We start from the raw sequence: 23,531 nt of genomic DNA, 5'->3' as shown, positions 1-23,531 counted from the left end.
GCATTAATCTTATTTTGTCAATTAGGAACATTCAGCACCCACCCGCTATCAAGGCAGCTGCCTATCATGTCATGCCCTACCTGCACAGGTGTGCTGGCTACTCAAATGATCCAATTAAGGAGGCCATTTAGTCAGCAGCAGCAGAAGTCCTGTGCCTGGACGCTCCAACAGCGGCCAGACACAAGCAGAAGCAGAAGCAGCAGCAGCACCACCTTTTGTTTTTTGGCTGCAGCAGCAGCAAGGCCCACAGGGCTGGCTAGCTGGCTAGCCAGCAAGCAGGTAGCAATGAAAGTAGGAATCTTTCTTTTTAACCCTGTAAGGGGGTGGTGCACTGTACCCGAAGATACTGCCATATCGGGTCAATGCATAGGGCGACGGAAGCAAGCTTCGAAATCGGCCCCCGTTCTCAAAAATCCATTTAATATATGGTCCCCAGATAGGGGACGTATCAGATATTAAACTGATAAGAACAGATACTACACTTGATCTTAGCCAAAAGGCCGAGAAGCGATAACCGTGAAAGGGGCGGGCCCAACAAGGTGCCCTTCATGGGCACTATCACTGCTTGCTGTCAGGGAGGCTGCCAGACAATTTTCCATGCACACTCTGGGCTGGGGGGCAGTCAACCACCAGTACACACAGCAGAACCTAAACCCATACCATTATTGCTAAGCAGCAAGACAGGGGCCCATTGCACTCCCACGGGGCCTTTTTAAATGCAATCCATAACCCGGATTTGCCAGGAACCCTTCTTACTCCTCCTACTTGCATGTGACACTGGGCTTAGGATCTGCATAGGAAACACACACACAAGCACACACCTACCTTTGTTGCCTGCAGATGCCTCCTTGGCTGTCCCCAAACGGTATCAAACCAACACCCACGGGAAGCTGTAAGCATAGAGGACATGCCTGCACCCCATTGGACTTACCTGTGTGGGTTAAACCCGGGTTATTTGACAACCTATGGCGGTGATGGTTCTGCTCAGGCAGAGCAGTGCTGATGCTCCTCATAAAGCTGTCGCTGCTGTGAAGGTTCTAGGTGACATCACAAATCCCTATGGTTACATACACAACAAAGCTGGGTTGTTGTTGTTTACACTCTGCAAGGCCTGTGGAAGTGAGTGACATCATAGCACTGTAGTTCTGAGGGTTCTAGATGGATGCAACAATCTCCTGTTGCTTCTATGAAGGCCATAATAGACGACATCACCAAACAGCTCCATAGTCACATACACAGCAAAGGAGAGATGTTGTTTACACCTAGTGATGTCAGTGGTATTGAGTGACATCACAGCACAGTGCTAAGGCTCCTGGGCCTGGACACAGCAGCGGCTGCAATATCTCAACGGAGAATACGTTTATATATATGTGTGTGTGTGCGCGTATATATATATATATATATATATATATATATATATATATATATATATATATATATATTTCTCCGCCGAAATCACTTTTAAACCCATTTCCACCTTTTTTTCCCTTCTCTTCCTCTTACTTTTTTTTTCAAGTTTTTTTACGTTTTTCTCCTTTTCGCCTCTTTTCTGGGCGTATTATTCTTCTTTTTCTTCTTTTTTTTCGTCTAATGCATACCCCATCAGTGCAGCAATGCTTATTCAATACCGCCAGCAGATGGAGACACTGGGGGATAATTTTCTAAGGATTTATACTGATTTTTCCTGTCTGAATTTGTCGCACAGAAAGTTGCAGGCCAAATATGTGTGACATTTCTGCGACTTTAGCTTCTAGAGCATTTTTACAACATTATACATAGGTGCTGAATACATAAAAAGCGACTGTTCAGCGACAGACAAGTCGCATCGGCTGAAAGTAGGCCAGAATGTCAGTCCATGTTGGAGCAGGTTTAGATACAGTCTAAAGTATAGATCTCAAAGTCTGTGCACAGAATTTAGCAAGGGCCTCGCACCTTCTGATGCATCAGGTAGGTGCACAATAGCATAGCCTAACCCTCTGTACTTTGGTCTATATTGATGCGGGACATAGACAGCCAGCTGATGACCAATCCATTAGTGCAATGGATGGCTGGAAGCATTTGTCTTTGCCTTTGCAATACCACAGAAGCAATGCATGGTCAATGTACAGCAATGACACACCTGTGTGAACAGCCAGGAGACCCCCCCCCCCCCCCCCATGTTATGTTACATAGTTACATAGTTAGTACGGTCGAAAAAAGACATATGTCCATCAAGTTCAACCAGGGAATTAAGGGGTAGGGGTGTGGCGCGATATTGGGGAAGGGATGAGATTTTATATTTCTTCATAAGCATTAATCTTATTTTGTCAATTAGGAACATTCAGCACCCACCCGCTATCAAGGCAGCTGCCTATCATGTCATGCCCTACCTGCACAGGTGTGCTGGCTACTCAAATGATCCAATTAAGGAGGCCATTTAGTCAGCAGCAGCAGAAGTCCTGTGCCTGGACGCTCCAACAGCGGCCAGACACAAGCAGAAGCAGAAGCAGCAGCAGCACCACCTTTTGTTTTTTGGCTGCAGCAGCAGCAAGGCCCACAGGGCTGGCTAGCTGGCTAGCCAGCAAGCAGGTAGCAATGAAAGTAGGAATCTTTCTTTTTAACCCTGTAAGGGGGTGGTGCACTGTACCCGAAGATACTGCCATATCGGGTCAATGCATAGGGCGACGGAAGCAAGCTTCGAAATCGGCCCCCGTTCTCAAAAATCCATTTAATATATGGTCCCCAGATAGGGGACGTATCAGATATTAAACTGATAAGAACAGATTTTTTTTTTTTTTTTTTTATAAACCTTCAGGTTTAGACTAAACACCACTTAGATAACGCGTCATTTTTGACTCATGGTGAAGTCTAACTCATCATTAGGTCATTCTTTATTTGTTCAAAGCAAATTCAAAACAAATTCAAATACCATCACCATTACACCCTTACAACATGTCTCCACTTCAAAAATTTCCATATCCCCTCTGCATCTATTTCACCTAATTTCTTTTTATCACGTAAATAAACGGTGTACAACCTATCCAGAATCATTCTTAAACTTCCTTCCACAGTCACATCTTTTCTCTTAAACACATATAAATTTCTAACATCCCACAAGACTTCCTTCACAATCGCCAACAACACAAACAACACCCTTTCATTCTTTCTTCCAATCATACTAAGACCAAACATCACAACCTCATATGACAACCTATTAATCCCAGTCAACTCCTTACACAACGGACCTATCCCTCTCCATACATTCTGAGCCATGTCACAATTCCAAATCACATGCATCACACTTTCAACCCCACTACAATCTTCCCTCGGACATATTTCACTCCTTCCAATACCTCTATTCCTTTGGAACTCTCTTACTGGTAGGGCTCCATGCAAACACTGCCATCCTATCTCTCTCTGTCTATTTGATATTCCATCTGTCATTAAACTCTTCCACACCCTAGACACATCCTGGCCTCTTACCATATTAATCGGACACTCCACCTCACTTGCGGCGACATACCCAAACACATTCTTCTTACTTTCAAACAACTCCTTTCTCACACCAATCAACCTATAACTCTCCAAAAACTTTTCCACATACAAATACCAACTCGGGCACACAAAGGCATAAGGCACTCTCAAATCTCTCTCCAGCCAACCTAATTTGCATAACACACGCCCACCTAAATATCTCAACATACATGCAAAATTCTTTTCTCCTCTCATCATCCTTCTAACCGCAAACACCACATTCACCCCCAAATACACATCTAGATTTGGAAATCCCATTCCACCCTTACTACCATCCTTCATCACAACTTCTCTCCTCACTCTTTCCACTTTTGTACCCCAAAAAAACACAAACAAAATTCTTTTTAACTTCCTTAAAACCATATAACTTGGCGGAAACACTATTGCCACATACAATAAAATAGGCAATATTACACTTTTCACAACCAGCACTTTCCCAACCATAGACAAATCTCTCAACCTCCAAAGACTCAATTTTTGGGACACTCTCTTCTCCACATCATCCCAACTTTCTCTCCCATCCAATCTTTCATCCATTTTAACACCTAAAACCTGAATACCACCTTCAATGTTCTTCATACCCACATCCTCACTTCCTTGCATACTACCAAAACATTTATACTCACTTTTGTCCCAATTCACCTTAAACCCAGACGCTCCACAAAACAATCCAACTAGTAACTTTGCCCTTCTCATAACAGCCACAGACTCTCCCAAAATACACACATCATCCATGTAGGCCAAAACTTTGACTTCTCTCCCACCACTCCCTGGAATTTTTAACCCTCTAACACACTTATCCCGCCGCAACATCTCTAATAATGGCTCCATAGCACATATAAAAGCCATAGGGGACAACGGACAACCCTGCCTTACACCAGAACATATTTTCACCTTCTCAGACATCCAACCATTTATCAAAACCTTACTATATACTCCATCATACAGCATCCTTACAACATTTACAAAATCACCCGGGAATCCCATTCTCACTAATACTCTAAACAAAAACCTATGTGACAGACGATCAAACGCCTTTTCAAAATCTATCGACATCACTCTAACCTCCTGTTTCCTACTCATACTATCCCATAACAAATCTCTCAACAAACACAAATTTTCATTTATTCTTCTCCCAGGCACACCACAAACTTGTTCTTCTCCAATCACCTGCTCAACCACATCTCTCATCCTATTTGTAATTATTTTAGCAAACACCTTATAATCTACATTCAACAAAGTTATCGGCCTCCAATTCCTCACATCATTCACATCACCTTTCTTATAAATCAACACAACCACTCCACTCTTCATACTTTCCACCATTCTCTCATTCCTCCACATATACCTATACACTTCCACCAAATCATCCTTCACAACATCCCAAATCCAAGCATAATATTCAACAGGCAACCCATCCTCTCCAGGCGTTTTATTTCTTGACATACTATCCACAGTCCTCTTCACTTCCTCCTCTCCAATCTCTCTCATCAGAGTCCCATATTCACTACCATCCACCCTCTTATCAAGCACTCTCAACACTTCATCCTGCAAGTCCTCTTCACATTCTTTTACCGCATACAACTCTTCATAAAATTTTTTAACCACACCCAACAAAGCTTTACCTTTAACCAGACAGCCATCATCATCATACACTCTTACCATATCCTCTCTCTTCCCAATAACTTTTTTAAAGAAATATCTCGAACATTTCTCATCTTTCTCTAACTTATCAAGTTTTGCTTGATACATCAACTCTTTACCTTTCTCATTCAACCAATTTTTTAGATCACTCTTCACAACCTCAATCTGCTCACCCACACTCCAGCCATACTTCTTTAACTTATTGAGAAACACCAATCTTTTATTCAACCATTCATACTTCTTCTTCCTCCCAGCATTCCGCTTATATCCCTCTCTTTTAAAGAAAACTTTTGTCTGACCCTTAACCCATTCCCACCAACACAATATATCAGGGAAAGCATTCTTTTTCTTACACCAACCCCTATACTTATTAACATATCTATCATACACTCCTTCCACTTCCAATAATTTAACATTTAATTTCCATACACCCCTCCCACTCACACAATCTGCATCCAATACTAACTCACAACACACATACTCATGATCCGAATATCCTACTTTTTCTTGCATATAATTCTTACATAACACACCCTTAGACACAAAACACATATCAAGTCTGGAACTATGACTTCCACTATCAGAATAATATGTATCTAACAAAGGACACACTCCACACGCTTCAGCCACATCCTTTAACTTAAAGTCACACACCATACTTTTAAGAATATTCCCAGATACATCCACATTCCCCTCAATTTCACAGTTGAAATCCCCCACCCACACCAAAGGTATTTTACCCGGCAGAAACCTCTTAATTACCTCCAACAACCCCACCCGCTCCTCCCTCCTTACCGGCGCATACACATTTATCAACCTAAATTTAACCCCCTGCACCTTAACCTCCACCATGATACACCTCCCCTCCTCTATTACCACATAACTACAAACTTCAAACTTAAAGCTCTTAAAAAGCACCCCTACCCCATCATTCCTATTATGCCCAGACACCGACCAAACAGCAGGACCATAAGCCCATTCTCCCTTCCCCGGAATATCATTTAGCCCACATTCCTGCAAACAAATAATGTCCGCTTTTTTCCCTGCCAAGTCCTTCAAAATTACTGTCCTTCTGACTTTACTTCTGAAGACTCTAACGTTTATAGAACCGACTAAAAAAGACATACCACCATCTTAACAACCCTAAGGAAGAATTTGACAGAAAAGAAGAAAGTTATTTAGGTAGCTTTCCTCAGCGGTGTGGGAGAAGCTTCTCCCGCAGAGCACGCATCCATGTCGCTCTCAGATAGCGGTTGATACCGATTGTCCGTAGCCACCAGCGTCGACTCCATCTGTCCACCAGAAAGCTTCCTGGCCGTCTTCTTGGGGGGACGAAAAAGATCAAAGTCATCCTCTCTCTCTCTATGTCTCTCCTCACGGTCTTCACCCTCAGAAGAAGACCACTCTTCAATTTGCGGCGACTCCTCAGCCGGGGGACTGGGAGCATCCTCAATCTCCCCTTCTTCCACTTGCACCGCCATTTGCTCCTCCTCCACCACCACTTGCTCCTCCACCACCTTCACTTGCTCCTCTACCACCACAGGACTCTGTACCTCTCCAATAATCACGCTCTCTCTTGCAGGAACCACTGCAGCCGCAGCCGCAGCTGCAGCCGCAGCTGCCCTCCTCCTCTCCACCATTTCCTCTTCCATTCTCCTCTCCTCCTCCCTCCTCTTCAACACTGGACAGTTCTTGTACACATGGCCAGCTTCCCCACATAGGTCACAGGTCCTCGGGTGTGGACATGCACCCGCCTCATGCCCCGGTTGCTTACAGTTCCTGCATTTCTTACTGCCAGGGCAGGCCTCCTTCACATGTCCAAACAATAGACAATTTCTACAGAAAGATGGCTGTCCGTAGTAATAGAGATAACCTCTGAAACCAGCAATGGTAAAGTTCGCCGGAGGGTGCTTAACGCCTCCAATGCAATCTCCATCAAGCCGCAACTTCACAAAGAACTTATACGTGCCATTAAATACACCAATGCTGCTTGTCTGCTTAGTACCACCAGCAATAGACTCACAATAGATGCTCAAGAAGTTCTTAATCATAGAGACATCAACAAACGGATTGTACATGTGGATAAACAAAGTCTTTGTCCCCATTTCAAAAAGGGGACAAAAGGACACATCCCGCAAAACCTCACTTCCACTGTTCCGTTTTAAGCACTCATAAAAGTTCTGGCAGTCAGCATCATATAAGAAGGACACGTCATAAATACCTTGGCGCTTGTTCTCCTGGACACAAAAGAGGTCGCTCAAGGAAAATCCTGCCAGTCGCTCCACAATGGTATGGCCGATGTATTCAATGCTGTTTCTTAGACGATCCGTGGTTAGCACCTTGATGCGTACGGTCTTCTCCACTGCAGACATGTTGGATCCAGCCATCTTTCCAAATCTGTCGGTAACGAGTACCACAGTCTTGATCACCTACGCAGCTAGTCGCGGCGCAGTTCACTCGCACCCTCAGCGCCGACCGAGGCAATAAACCCCGATCTTAGCCAAAAGGCCGAGAAGCGATAACCGTGAAAGGGGCGGGCCCAACAAGGTGCCCTTCATGGGCACTATCACTGCTTGCTGTCAGGGAGGCTGCCAGACAATTTTCCATGCACACTCTGGGCTGGGGGGCAGTCAACCACCAGTACACACAGCAGAACCTAAACCCATACCATTATTGCTAAGCAGCAAGACAGGGGCCCATTGCACTCCCACGGGGCCTTTTTAAATGCAATCCATAACCCGGATTTGCCAGGAACCCTTCTTACTCCTCCTACTTGCATGTGACACTGGGCTTAGGATCTGCATAGGAAACACACACACAAGCACACACCTACCTTTGTTGCCTGCAGATGCCTCCTTGGCTGTCCCCAAACGGTATCAAACCAACACCCACGGGAAGCTGTAAGCATAGAGGACATGCCTGCACCCCATTGGACTTACCTGTGTGGGTTAAACCCGGGTTATTTGACAACCTATGGCGGTGATGGTTCTGCTCAGGCAGAGCAGTGCTGATGCTCCTCATAAAGCTGTCGCTGCTGTGAAGGTTCTAGGTGACATCACAAATCCCTATGGTTACATACACAACAAAGCTGGGTTGTTGTTGTTTACACTCTGCAAGGCCTGTGGAAGTGAGTGACATCATAGCACTGTAGTTCTGAGGGTTCTAGATGGATGCAACAATCTCCTGTTGCTTCTATGAAGGCCATAATAGACGACATCACCAAACAGCTCCATAGTCACATACACAGCAAAGGAGAGATGTTGTTTACACCTAGTGATGTCAGTGGTATTGAGTGACATCACAGCACAGTGCTAAGGCTCCTGGGCCTGGACACAGCAGCGGCTGCAATATCTCAACGGAGAATACGTTTATATATATGTGTGTGTGTGCGCGTATATATATATATATATATATATATATATATATATATATATATATATTTCTCCGCCGAAATCACTTTTAAACCCATTTCCACCTTTTTTTCCCTTCTCTTCCTCTTACTTTTTTTTCAAGTTTTTTTACGTTTTTCTCCTTTTCGCCTCTTTTCTGGGCGTATTATTCTTCTTTTTCTTCTTTTTTTTCGTCTAATGCATACCCCATCAGTGCAGCAATGCTTATTCAATACCGCCAGCAGATGGAGACACTGGGGGATAATTTTCTAAGGATTTATACTGATTTTTCCTGTCTGAATTTGTCGCACAGAAAGTTGCAGGCCAAATATGTGTGACATTTCTGCGACTTTAGCTTCTAGAGCATTTTTACAACATTATACATAGGTGCTGAATACATAAAAAGCGACTGTTCAGCGACAGACAAGTCGCATCGGCTGAAAGTAGGCCAGAATGTCAGTCCATGTTGGAGCAGGTTTAGATACAGTCTAAAGTATAGATCTCAAAGTCTGTGCACAGAATTTAGCAAGGGCCTCGCACCTTCTGATGCATCAGGTAGGTGCACAATAGCATAGCCTAACCCTCTGTACTTTGGTCTATATTGATGCGGGACATAGACAGCCAGCTGATGACCAATCCATTAGTGCAATGGATGGCTGGAAGCATTTGTCTTTGCCTTTGCAATACCACAGAAGCAATGCATGGTCAATGTACAGCAATGACACACCTGTGTGAACAGCCAGGAGACCCCCCCCCCCCCCCCCCATGTTATGTTACATAGTTACATAGTTAGTACGGTCGAAAAAAGACATATGTCCATCAAGTTCAACCAGGGAATTAAGGGGTAGGGGTGTGGCGCGATATTGGGGAAGGGATGAGATTTTATATTTCTTCATAAGCATTAATCTTATTTTGTCAATTAGGAACATTCAGCACCCACCCGCTATCAAGGCAGCTGCCTATCATGTCATGCCCTACCTGCACAGGTGTGCTGGCTACTCAAATGATCCAATTAAGGAGGCCATTTAGTCAGCAGCAGCAGAAGTCCTGTGCCTGGACGCTCCAACAGCGGCCAGACACAAGCAGAAGCAGAAGCAGCAGCAGCACCACCTTTTGTTTTTTGGCTGCAGCAGCAGCAAGGCCCACAGGGCTGGCTAGCTGGCTAGCCAGCAAGCAGGTAGCAATGAAAGTAGGAATCTTTCTTTTTAACCCTGTAAGGGGGTGGTGCACTGTACCCGAAGATACTGCCATATCGGGTCAATGCATAGGGCGACGGAAGCAAGCTTCGAAATCGGCCCCCGTTCTCAAAAATCCATTTAATATATGGTCCCCAGATAGGGGACGTATCAGATATTAAACTGATAAGAACAGATTTTTTTTTTTTTTTTTTTTTTTAAACCCTCAGATAAGGGATGAAAGTACTCAAAACAATACTTTCAAAACTGGCATTACAAACTTTCTGTAACACACAACCCTCTCATCATCGGGAACTTTATTTATAATCAAAAACAGACAAAATTACAAGTACATGAAAAACATCAAGATAAATCAACAGAATGAATCCATTTTTTCGTTTTCCAAATACCCTCCGCATCAATCCCACCCCTCCTAGCATCCCACAAATAACACAAATAAAGCTTTCCTAACACCATCCTCACACTATTATTTACACTTATTTCCTTTCTCAAAAACAAATAAACATTCCGAACATCCCATAAGACTTCTTTAATACACGACAACAATAACCACAACACTCTTTCATTCTGACCACCACTCACACATAATCCAAACATCATCATTTCATAATACAAAAATTCCACACCTGTTAATTCCTTGCACAAAGGCCCAAGTTTTCTCACAACCTCACGAGCATACTTACAATTCCAAAAAAGATGAATAACACTTTCAAAACCATTACAATTCTCCCTAGGACACACATCACATCTCACCAAACCCCTTGCTTTCTGAAACTCTCTCACTGGCAACACCCCATGCAAACTTTGCCATACAATCTCCTTTTGCTTATTAGACATACCATCCATCCTCACTTTCTTCCAAACTTTTTCCACATCCGCTCCTCTCACAGAATTAATATTACATACAACCTCTTTACTCTCAATCATTTTCATCAACAAACGTTTATTCTTCAAAACACTCACCTCTTCTTCTATCAACTCAAATTTCTCCAAAAACCTCACAACCCACTCATACCATTTAGGAACCTCAAAAGCAATAGGCCTATTCAAATCCCTCTCACACCACTTCAACCTGACAAAAAATCTACCAGCCAGAAATCTTGTCATACAGGACACCTTTCTATCACTCCCAATAATAGCTAAAATAAAAACTAAAATATTCACTCCAAAGTACACCTCCAAATTTGGAAAACTCATACCACCCTTCTTCCAATTTTTCACCACTATTTCTCTCCTCAACCTCTCAACTTTAGAACCCCAAAAAAAGACAAACAGAACCCTGTTCAAGCTCCTCAAACCCATATAATGGGGAGGAAAAATCATAGCAACATACAGAAAAATTGGTAACACAACACTTTTAATAACTACAATCTTCCCAATGAAGGAAAGACTTCTCAAACTCCAATAATTTAGACGCAACTCCACCTTCTTTTTCGCCTCCTCCCAACTCTCTTTCCCATCCAAATCGTCACTAAACTTAATCCCCAACACTTTAATAGACCCCTCCACAACATTCACCCCAACATCTCTACTTAATCTACTCTCACCAAAACACTTACATTCACTCTTTAACCAATTAACCTTAAAAGCAGATGCACCACAAAAAATAGACACTAAAAGTTTCACCCTCCTCACAGCGGACTCAGAATCACACAGGACACATACATCATCCATATAAGCATTAACTTTAAACTCCCTTCCATCACTACCAGGAATGCGTACACCTCTCACTATCTTATCCCTCCTAATCATACATACCAGAGGCTCAATAGCACATATAAATGCCACTGGTGATAAAGGACACCCCTGCCTAACCCCTGAGAACACATTCACTCTTCTCCCCACACATCCATTAACAAGCATCCTACTATATATTTTATCATACAAACTCCTAACTCTCCACACAAAGTCACTCGGAAAACCCATACGCAACAACACCCTGAACAAGAAACTATGAGACAGCCTATCATACGCTTTTTCAAAATCTAATGACAACAAACACACATCTTGCTTCCTACTCTTACAATCCCACAAACAATCTCTCAACAAACACAAACTCTCCTGTATACGACGTCCAGGCACAGCACAAAACTGATCATCACCCACCACGCTTTCAACAACATCTCTCATCCGATTGGCAATAATTTTCGCATAGATCTTATAATCACAATTAAGTAATGTAATTGGACGCCAATTCTTTAAACTTTTTAAATCCCCTTTTTTCGGAATCAGCACAACCACACCCCCACGCATACTCTCCGCAACCTCCATATTCTCCCACATAAACTGACACACTTCAACTACATCCTTCCCCACCACATTCCATAACAACCGATAAAATTCCACAGGCAAACCATCCTCACCTGGAGTCTTATTTGCTGACATTTTCTGCACTACATCCCAAACTTCCTCACTTGATATACCACGCATAACAAAAGCCTGCTCAGCCTCTCCAAGTTTCCTTTCCAACACACTCAATACCTCATTCTCCAAATTCTCATCCCTCCACTTCTCTCCATACAATTCTTCATAAAAAACTGCAACTTCCTCACTCACACCATCACCAGACACAACACTACCATCCTCTTTCACAATCACATCAATAACCGGCTTTTTTGAAAAAACTTTTTTGAAAAAATAACGTGAACATTTTTCATCATGTTCCCTCTTATCTAATTTAGCTCTATACATAATACTCCTCCCTTTCTCCAACACAAACTCATTAATGTCCCTTTTAACACTCACAATTTCATTCTGAACATCCACACCACAGTCTCTCAATCTATACAAAAAGGATAGACGGGCATTTAACTTAACATATTGTTCCCTCTTAATAGCAGCAATTTTATAACCAAAAGACCTAAAAAAGGATTTTGTTTTCTTTTTAACCCATTCCCACCACAAAATAATGTTATCAAACTCACTTTTCCTTTCACGCCATTTTTTATATATGCATTCATACTGGTCTCTCACATCCACACTATCTAAATGTTTAATATTCATCTTCCACAAACCTCTCCCATACACAGCATTCTGACCCACATCAATCTCACACAGCAAAGACTCATGGTCCGAATAACAAACAGACCTCTGTCTGTAACTTAATGCATTAACATTCTCAGACAAAAAACAATAATCTAACTTAGAGTGAACATTCCCCCTATCTGCATGATAAGTGCATAAATTAGGACTAACTTTGCATAAATCCTGAATATCTTTAAACCTAAAATCTGAAACTAACTCAAATAATTTTCTTCCTGATATATCAAATGCTTTCTTACATAAGTCCACATTCATATCTCCAACTAAAATAATAGGTATTTTACCTTGAACATAAAATTTTAATTTCTCAAACAAATTTTTTCTTTCATTTTTGCATGCAGAAGCATACACATTTATAACACGAAACATAATACCTTTATAACATAAATTAACAGAAATACACCTACCAGGCTCAATAACTAAATAACTTTCAACAGAAATTTCAGGTGATTTAATTAAAACACCCACACCATCATTCTTATTCACTGAACTCCCAGACCACACACACCGACCATACACCCATTCATCCTGACTTACTGCGAACTCAATACCACATTCCTGCAAACAGAAAATTGAAGCATTCTCTTGTGCTAAAAAACTTAAAATAGCAGCTCTCCTAGCCTTATTTTTAAATACTCTCACATTTTGAGAACAAATAATAATGCTCATAACTATATACAAACACAAAGCAGGTATAACATAACCATTAGAAAATAGGTGATTCACTACCTGATATCATTTGCATATCAAGTCCCGGCAAACCTATTGAGAACACATAGTAAAACACAAAGCAGGTATAACAAAGTCGTTAGAAAACAGGTGCTTCACCACCTGATAACATTTCATATCAAGTCCCGGCATATCTATTCACCACTTTCAGCAGTCTCCATAATGTCCGTTTCCAGCACTTCAAATGTGTTCCTGGTTTCTGGCGCCAAATTCGTACTCTCCTCACCACGTCTTTTTTTGGCGGACTTCCCACCATGCACCAGCTTGAAGCCATCATTATTTTCATCCTGGACATTATGTTTCCCACCACCCTCCCTGTTACACAAACTAGTCTCTCCAGAGGACTGAAACTCCTCTATGTTAGCAGGATCAGAGGGATGAACAGATTCAGCTGTGTGAACAGGGCTCTGCACTCCCTCAATCACCTCCTCCAGCTTCCTAAAGGCATCAGCCACAGCAACTTGTACATCCACAGGTTTCTGAGGAATAACTTTCAGTTTTTGAGGGGCCAACTTCCTCACAATTTCCGCCCCTCTTGCAGCACTTGCATAGCTTGGTCTTTTTGTACCAGGACAGTCTTTATAAACATGCCCTTCCTCACGGCACAGGTCACATTTTTTTGTGTTGGGGCAACTCCCCGCATGGTGACCAGTACCATTACAGTTCCGGCACACCTGTCCCTTAAGGCAGCTCTCTTTCACGTGGCCAAAAGAAAAACAATTGCGGCAATAATAAGGCTGTCCAGCATAGGATAAATATCCCCTATGTCCAGCAACTGAAAAACTAGCTGGGGGATGTTTAAAGCCACCAACACAACTGGGATCCACTTTCAGTTTCACAACAAATTTATATTTGCAATTAAAGATTCCCAGTACATTGGTCTGTTTTTCACCTCCACGCACAGAGTCACAATATTGGCGCAGAAAACTTTCAATTATAGCCACATCCGTGAAAGGGTTATAAACATGCACAAGGACAGTTTTTTCTTGAAACCCAAACAAAGGAGTAATCTTCACTCCCTCCATCATGGGGTCCTTGCTGAAATTTCTCAAACGTTCATAAACATCAAGGCACCTACCTTCCTGCTCAAAGGTGACCTCATAAGAACCCTTGCGAGGAGCCTCATTAACGCTGAATATTTCTGACTTGTCCACTCCAAGCTTCAGCATGATGATGTCCCGAACCAGGTAAACAACATTGTTCTTCACAGCACTTCCGGGATCCACCTCCAAACGAATGGTATTCTTCAGACCAGCCATCTCTCCAGGCAGAACTGTCGGCACGAAACCACAGAAAGAGAATCCCTTCCAGCAAACTGGGTAAACCCAGAGATCGCACCCTCAGGCGAGACCAAGGCAACTGCACTTGATCTTAGCCAAAAGGCAGAGAAGCGATAACCGTGAAAGGGGCGGGCCCAACAAGGTGCCCTTCATGGGCACTATCACTGCTTGCTGTCAGGGAGGCTGCCAGACAATTTTCCATGCACACTCTGGGCTGGGGGGCAGTCAACCACCAGTACACACAGCAGAACCTAAACCCATACCATTATTGCTAAGCAGCAAGACAGGGGCCCATTGCACTCCCACGGGGCCTTTTTAAATGCAATCCATAACCCGGATTTGCCAGGAACCCTTCTTACTCCTCCTACTTGCATGTGACACTGGGCTTAGGATCTGCATAGGAAACACACACACAAGCACACACCTACCTTTGTTGCCTGCAGATGCCTCCTTGGCTGTCCCCAAACGGTATCAAACCAACACCCACGGGAAGCTGTAAGCATAGAGGACATGCCTGCACCCCATTGGACTTACCTGTGTGGGTTAAACCCGGGTTATTTGACAACCTATGGCGGTGATGGTTCTGCTCAGGCAGAGCAGTGCTGATGCTCCTCATAAAGCTGTCGCTGCTGTGAAGGTTCTAGGTGACATCACAAATCCCTATGGTTACATACACAACAAAGCTGGGTTGTTGTTGTTTACACTCTGCAAGGCCTGTGGAAGTGAGTGACATCATAGCACTGTAGTTCTGAGGGTTCTAGATGGATGCAACAATCTCCTGTTGCTTCTATGAAGGCCATAATAGACGACATCACCAAACAGCTCCATAGTCACATACACAGCAAAGGAGAGATGTTGTTTACACCTAGTGATGTCAGTGGTATTGAGTGACATCACAGCACAGTGCTAAGGCTCCTGGGCCTGGACACAGCAGCGGCTGCAATATCTCAACGGAGAATACGTTTATATATATGTGTGTGTGTGCGCGTATATATATATATATATATATATATATATATATATATATATATTTCTCCGCCGAAATCACTTTTAAACCCATTTCCACCTTTTTTTCCCTTCTCTTCCTCTTACTTTTTTTCACGTTTTTTTACGTTTTTCTCCTTTTCGCCTCTTTTCTGGGCGTATTATTCTTCTTTTTCTTCTTTTTTTTCGTCTAATGCATACCCCATCAGTGCAGCAATGCTTATTCAATACCGCCAGCAGATGGAGACACTGGGGGATAATTTTCTAAGGATTTATACTGATTTTTCCTGTCTGAATTTGTCGCACAGAAAGTTGCAGGCCAAATATGTGTGACATTTCTGCGACTTTAGCTTCTAGAGCATTTTTACAACATTATACATAGGTGCTGAATACATAAAAAGCGACTGTTCAGCGACAGACAAGTCGCATCGGCTGAAAGTAGGCCAGAATGTCAGTCCATGTTGGAGCAGGTTTAGATACAGTCTAAAGTATAGATCTCAAAGTCTGTGCACAGAATTTAGCAAGGGCCTCGCACCTTCTGATGCATCAGGTAGGTGCACAATAGCATAGCCTAACCCTCTGTACTTTGGTCTATATTGATGCGGGACATAGACAGCCAGCTGATGACCAATCCATTAGTGCAATGGATGGCTGGAAGCATTTGTCTTTGCCTTTGCAATACCACAGAAGCAATGCATGGTCAATGTACAGCAATGACACACCTGTGTGAACAGCCAGGAGACCCCCCCCCCCCCCCATGTTATGTTACATAGTTACATAGTTAGTACGGTCGAAAAAAGACATATGTCCATCAAGTTCAACCAGGGAATTAAGGGGTAGGGGTGTGGCGCGATATTGGGGAAGGGATGAGATTTTATATTTCTTCATAAGCATTAATCTTATTTTGTCAATTAGGAACATTCAGCACCCACCCGCTATCAAGGCAGCTGCCTATCATGTCATGCCCTACCTGCACAGGTGTGCTGGCTACTCAAATGATCCAATTAAGGAGGCCATTTAGTCAGCAGCAGCAGAAGTCCTGTGCCTGGACGCTCCAACAGCGGCCAGACACAAGCAGAAGCAGAAGCAGCAGAAGCAGCAGCAGCACCACCTTTTGTTTTTTGGCTGCAGCAGCAGCAAGGCCCACAGGGCTGGCTAGCTGGCTAGCCAGCAAGCAGGTAGCAATGAAAGTAGGAATCTTTCTTTTTAACCCTGTAAGGGGGTGGTGCACTGTACCCGAAGATACTGCCATATCGGGTCAATGCATAGGGCGACGGAAGCAAGCTTCGAAATCGGCCCCCGTTCTCAAAAATCCATTTAATATATGGTCCCCAGATAGGGGACGTATCAGATATTAAACTGATAAGAACAGATACTACACTTGATCTTAGCCAAAAGGCCGAGAAGCGATAACCGTGAAAGGGGCGGGCCCAACAAGGTGCCCTTCATGGGCACTATCACTGCTTGCTGTCAGGGAGGCTGCCAGACAATTTTCCATGCACACTCTGGGCTGGGGGGCAGTCAACCACCAGTACACACAGCAGAACCTAAACCCATACCATTATTGCTAAGCAGCAAGACAGGGGCCCATTGCACTCCCACGGGGCCTTTTTAAATGCAATCCATAACCCGGATTTGCCAGGAACCCTTCTTACTCCTCCTACTTGCATGTGACACTGGGCTTAGGATCTGCATAGGAAACACACACACAAGCACACACCTACCTTTGTTGCCTGCAGATGCCTCCTTGGCTGTCCCCAAACGGTATCAAACCAACACCCACGGGAAGCTGTAAGCATAGAGGACATGCCTGCACCCCATTGGACTTACCTGTGTGGGTTAAACCCGGGTTATTTGACAACCTATGGCGGTGATGGTTCTGCTCAGGCAGAGCAGTGCTGATGCTCCTCATAAAGCTGTCGCTGCTGTGAAGGTTCTAGGTGACATCACAAATCCCTATGGTTACATACACAACAAAGCTGGGTTGTTGTTGTTTACACTCTGCAAGGCCTGTGGAAGTGAGTGACATCATAGCACTGTAGTTCTGAGGGTTCTAGATGGATGCAACAATCTCCTGTTGCTTCTATGAAGGCCATAATAGACGACATCACCAAACAGCTCCATAGTCACATACACAGCAAAGGAGAGATGTTGTTTACACCTAGTGATGTCAGTGGTATTGAGTGACATCACAGCACAGTGCTAAGGCTCCTGGGCCTGGACACAGCAGCGGCTGCAATATCTCAACGGAGAATACGTTTATATATATGTGTGTGTGTGCGCGTATATATATATATATATATATATATATATATATATATATATATATTTCTCCGCCGAAATCACTTTTAAACCCATTTCCACCTTTTTTTCCCTTCTCTTCCTCTTACTTTTTTTTCACGTTTTTTTACGTTTTTCTCCTTTTCGCCTCTTTTCTGGGCGTATTATTCTTCTTTTTCTTCTTTTTTTTCGTCTAATGCATACCCCATCAGTGCAGCAATGCTTATTCAATACCGCCAGCAGATGGAGACACTGGGGGATAATTTTCTAAGGATTTATACTGATTTTTCCTGTCTGAATTTGTCGCACAGAAAGTTGCAGGCCAAATATGTGTGACATTTCTGCGACTTTAGCTTCTAGAGCATTTTTACAACATTATACATAGGTGCTGAATACATAAAAAGCGACTGTTCAGCGACAGACAAGTCGCATCGGCTGAAAGTAGGCCAGAATGTCAGTCCATGTTGGAGCAGGTTTAGATACAGTCTAAAGTATAGATCTCAAAGTCTGTGCACAGAATTTAGCAAGGGCCTCGCACCTTCTGATGCATCAGGTAGGTGCACAATAGCATAGCCTAACCCTCTGTACTTTGGTCTATATTGATGCGGGACATAGACAGCCAGCTGATGACCAATCCATTAGTGCAATGGATGGCTGGAAGCATTTGTCTTTGCCTTTGCAATACCACAGAAGCAATGCATGGTCAATGTACAGCAATGACACACCTGTGTGAACAGCCAGGAGACCCCCCCCCCCCCCCCATGTTATGTTACATAGTTACATAGTTAGTACGGTCGAAAAAAGACATATGTCCATCAAGTTCAACCAGGGAATTAAGGGGTAGGGGTGTGGCGCGATATTGGGGAAGGGATGAGATTTTATATTTCTTCATAAGCATTAATCTTATTTTGTCAATTAGGAACATTCAGCACCCACCCGCTATCAAGGCAGCTGCCTATCATGTCATGCCCTACCTGCACAGGTGTGCTGGCTACTCAAATGATCCAATTAAGGAGGCCATTTAGTCAGCAGCAGCAGAAGTCCTGTGCCTGGACGCTCCAACAGCGGCCAGACACAAGCAGAAGCAGCAGAAGCAGCAGCAGCACCACCTTTTGTTTTTTGGCTGCAGCAGCAGCAAGGCCCACAGGGCTGGCTAGCTGGCTAGCCAGCAAGCAGGTAGCAATGAAAGTAGGAATCTTTCTTTTTAACCCTGTAAGGGGGTGGTGCACTGTACCCGAAGATACTGCCATATCGGGTCAATGCATAGGGCGACGGAAGCAAGCTTCGAAATCGGCCCCCGTTCTCAAAAATCCATGTAATATATGGTCCCCAGATAGGGGACGTATCAGATATTAAACTGATAAGAACAGATACTACACTTGATCTTAGCCAAAAGGCCGAGAAGCGATAACCGTGAAAGGGGCGGGCCCAACAAGGTGCCCTTCATGGGCACTATCACTGCTTGCTGTCAGGGAGGCTGCCAGACAATTTTCCATGCACACTCTGGGCTGGGGGGCAGTCAACCACCAGTACACACAGCAGAACCTAAACCCATACCATTATTGCTAAGCAGCAAGACAGGGGCCCATTGCACTCCCACGGGGCCTTTTTAAATGCAATCCATAACCCGGATTTGCCAGGAACCCTTCTTACTCCTCCTACTTGCATGTGACACTGGGCTTAGGATCTGCATAGGAAACACACACACAAGCACACACCTACCTTTGTTGCCTGCAGATGCCTCCTTGGCTGTCCCCAAACGGTATCAAACCAACACCCACGGGAAGCTGTAAGCATAGAGGACATGCCTGCACCCCATTGGACTTACCTGTGTGGGTTAAACCCGGGTTATTTGACAACCTATGGCGGTGATGGTTCTGCTCAGGCAGAGCAGTGCTGATGCTCCTCATAAAGCTGTCGCTGCTGTGAAGGTTCTAGGTGACATCACAAATCCCTATGGTTACATACACAACAAAGCTGGGTTGTTGTTGTTTACACTCTGCAAGGCCTGTGGAAGTGAGTGACATCATAGCACTGTAGTTCTGAGGGTTCTAGATGGATGCAACAATCTCCTGTTGCTTCTATGAAGGCCATAATAGACGACATCACCAAACAGCTCCATAGTCACATACACAGCAAAGGAGAGATGTTGTTTACACCTAGTGATGTCAGTGGTATTGAGTGACATCACAGCACAGTGCTAAGGCTCCTGGGCCTGGACACAGCAGCGGCTGCAATATCTCAACGGAGAATACGTTTATATATATGTGTGTGTGTGCGCGTATATATATATATATATATATATATATATATATATATATATTTCTCCGCCGAAATCACTTTTAAACCCATTTCCACCTTTTTTTCCCTTCTCTTCCTCTTACTTTTTTTTCACGTTTTTTTACGTTTTTCTCCTTTTCGCCTCTTTTCTGGGCGTATTATTCTTCTTTTTCTTCTTTTTTTTCGTCTAATGCATACCCCATCAGTGCAGCAATGCTTATTCAATACCGCCAGCAGATGGAGACACTGGGGGATAATTTTCTAAGGATTTATACTGATTTTTCCTGTCTGAATTTGTCGCACAGAAAGTTGCAGGCCAAATATGTGTGACATTTCTGCGACTTTAGCTTCTAGAGCATTTTTACAACATTATACATAGGTGCTGAATACATAAAAAGCGACTGTTCAGCGACAGACAAGTCGCATCGGCTGAAAGTAGGCCAGAATGTCAGTCCATGTTGGAGCAGGTTTAGATACAGTCTAAAGTATAGATCTCAAAGTCTGTGCACAGAATTTAGCAAGGGCCTCGCACCTTCTGATGCATCAGGTAGGTGCACAATAGCATAGCCTAACCCTCTGTACTTTGGTCTATATTGATGCGGGACATAGACAGCCAGCTGATGACCAATCCATTAGTGCAATGGATGGCTGGAAGCATTTGTCTTTGCCTTTGCAATACCACAGAAGCAATGCATGGTCAATGTACAGCAATGACACACCTGTGTGAACAGCCAGGAGACCCCCCCCCCCCCCCCCCCCATGTTATGTTACATAGTTACATAGTTAGTACGGTCGAAAAAAGACATATGTCCATCAAGTTCAACCAGGGAATTAAGGGGTAGGGGTGTGGCGCGATATTGGGGAAGGGATGAGATTTTATATTTCTTCATAAGCATTAATCTTATTTTGTCAATTAGGAACATTCAGCACCCACCCGCTATCAAGGCAGCTGCCTATCATGTCATGCCCTACCTGCACAGGTGTGCTGGCTACTCAAATGATCCAATTAAGGAGGCCATTTAGTCAGCAGCAGCAGAAGTCCTGTGCCTGGACGCTCCAACAGCGGCCAGACACAAGCAGAAGCAGAAGCAGCAGAAGCAGCAGCAGCACCACCTTTTGTTTTTTGGCTGCAGCAGCAGCAAGGCCCACAGGGCTGGCTAGCTGGCTAGCCAGCAAGCAGGTAGCAATGAAAGTAGGAATCTTTCTTTTTAACCCTGTAAGGGGGTGGTGCACTGTACCCGAAGATACTGCCATATCGGGTCAATGCATAGGGCGACGGAAGCAAGCTTCGAAATCGGCCCCCGTTCTCAAAAATCCATTTAATATATGGTCCCCAGATAGGGGACGTATCAGATATTAAACTGATAAGAACAGATACTACACTTGATCTTAGCCAAAAGGCCGAGAAGCGATAACCGTGAAAGGGGCGGGCCCAACAAGGTGCCCTTCATGGGCACTATCACTGCTTGCTGTCAGGGAGGCTGCCAGACAATTTTCCATGCACACTCTGGGCTGGGGGGCAGTCAACCACCAGTACACACAGCAGAACCTAAACCCATACCATTATTGCTAAGCAGCAAGACAGGGGCCCATTGCACTCCCACGGGGCCTTTTTAAATGCAATCCATAACCCGGATTTGCCAGGAACCCTTCTTACTCCTCCTACTTGCATGTGACACTGGGCTTAGGATCTGCATAGGAAACACACACACAAGCACACACCTACCTTTGTTGCCTGCAGATGCCTCCTTGGCTGTCCCCAAACGGTATCAAACCAACACCCACGGGAAGCTGTAAGCATAGAGGACATGCCTGCACCCCATTGGACTTACCTGTGTGGGTTAAACCCGGGTTATTTGACAACCTATGGCGGTGATGGTTCTGCTCAGGCAGAGCAGTGCTGATGCTCCTCATAAAGCTGTCGCTGCTGTGAAGGTTCTAGGTGACATCACAAATCCCTATGGTTACATACACAACAAAGCTGGGTTGTTGTTGTTTACACTCTGCAAGGCCTGTGGAAGTGAGTGACATCATAGCACTGTAGTTCTGAGGGTTCTAGATGGATGCAACAATCTCCTGTTGCTTCTATGAAGGCCATAATAGACGACATCACCAAACAGCTCCATAGTCACATACACAGCAAAGGAGAGATGTTGTTTACACCTAGTGATGTCAGTGGTATTGAGTGACATCACAGCACAGTGCTAAGGCTCCTGGGCCTGGACACAGCAGCGGCTGCAATATCTCAACGGAGAATACGTTTATATATATGTGTGTGTGTGCGCGTATATATATATATATATATATATATATATATATATATATATATATATTTCTCCGCCGAAATCACTTTTAAACCCATTTCCACCTTTTTTTCCCTTCTCTTCCTCTTACTTTTTTTTCACGTTTTTTTTACGTTTTTCTCCTTTTCGCCTCTTTTCTGGGCGTGTTATTCTTCTTTTTCTTCTTTTTTTTCGTCTAATGCATACCCCATCAGTGCAGCAATGCTTATTCAATACCGCCAGCAGATGGAGACACTGGGGGATAATTTTCTAAGGATTTATACTGATTTTTCCTGTCTGAATTTGTCGCACAGAAAGTTGCAGGCCAAATATGTGTGACATTTCTGCGACTTTAGCTTCTAGAGCATTTTTACAACATTATACATAGGTGCTGAATACATAAAAAGCGACTGTTCAGCGACAGACAAGTCGCATCGGCTGAAAGTAGGCCAGAATGTCAGTCCATGTTGGAGCAGGTTTAGATACAGTCTAAAGTATAGATCTCAAAGTCTGTGCACAGAATTTAGCAAGGGCCTCGCACCTTCTGATGCATCAGGTAGGTGCACAATAGCATAGCCTAACCCTCTGTACTTTGGTCTATATTGATGCGGGACATAGACAGCCAGCTGATGACCAATCCATTAGTGCAATGGATGGCTGGAAGCATTTGTCTTTGCCTTTGCAATACCACAGAAGCAATGCATGGTCAATGTACAGCAATGACACACCTGTGTGAACAGCCAGGAGACCCCCCCCCCCCCCCATGTTATGTTACATAGTTACATAGTTAGTACGGTCGAAAAAAGACATATGTCCATCAAGTTCAACCAGGGAATTAAGGGGTAGGGGTGTGGCGCGATATTGGGGAAGGGATGAGATTTTATATTTCTTCATAAGCATTAATCTTATTTT

General features: G+C 43.8%; 5 non-coding genes and 1 pseudogene across 5 annotated transcripts; all 6 read right to left on the bottom strand.

Moving 5' to 3' along the window:
- Positions 1-321: 321 nt before the first annotated feature.
- LOC130340163 (U2 spliceosomal RNA) lies at positions 322-512 on the bottom strand. The gene has a single exon (XR_008880345.1). It is a non-coding gene; the product is annotated as a U2 spliceosomal RNA (small nuclear RNA).
- Positions 513-2,610: 2,098 nt separating this feature from the next.
- On the bottom strand, positions 2,611-2,791 carry LOC130340187 (U2 spliceosomal RNA; annotated as a pseudogene).
- Positions 2,792-9,765: 6,974 nt separating this feature from the next.
- LOC130340182 (U2 spliceosomal RNA) lies at positions 9,766-9,960 on the bottom strand. Its single transcript, XR_008880361.1, has one exon. It is a non-coding gene; the product is annotated as a U2 spliceosomal RNA (small nuclear RNA).
- A 7,037-nt stretch (positions 9,961-16,997) lies between these two features.
- Positions 16,998-17,188, bottom strand: LOC130340162 (U2 spliceosomal RNA). The gene has a single exon (XR_008880344.1). It is a non-coding gene; the product is annotated as a U2 spliceosomal RNA (small nuclear RNA).
- A 2,087-nt stretch (positions 17,189-19,275) lies between these two features.
- Positions 19,276-19,466, bottom strand: LOC130340166 (U2 spliceosomal RNA). The gene has a single exon (XR_008880348.1). It is a non-coding gene; the product is annotated as a U2 spliceosomal RNA (small nuclear RNA).
- Positions 19,467-21,559: 2,093 nt separating this feature from the next.
- LOC130340161 (U2 spliceosomal RNA) lies at positions 21,560-21,750 on the bottom strand. Its single transcript, XR_008880343.1, has one exon. It is a non-coding gene; the product is annotated as a U2 spliceosomal RNA (small nuclear RNA).
- Positions 21,751-23,531: the final 1,781 nt, after the last annotated feature.

The sequence above is a fragment of the Hyla sarda genome, unplaced genomic scaffold, assembly GCF_029499605.1.
Source record: "Hyla sarda isolate aHylSar1 unplaced genomic scaffold, aHylSar1.hap1 scaffold_576, whole genome shotgun sequence".
NCBI lineage: Eukaryota > Metazoa > Chordata > Amphibia > Anura > Hylidae > Hyla > Hyla sarda.
The sequence above is the reverse complement of the archived record's forward strand: the minus strand, read 5'-3'. Positions and strand labels throughout refer to the sequence as shown.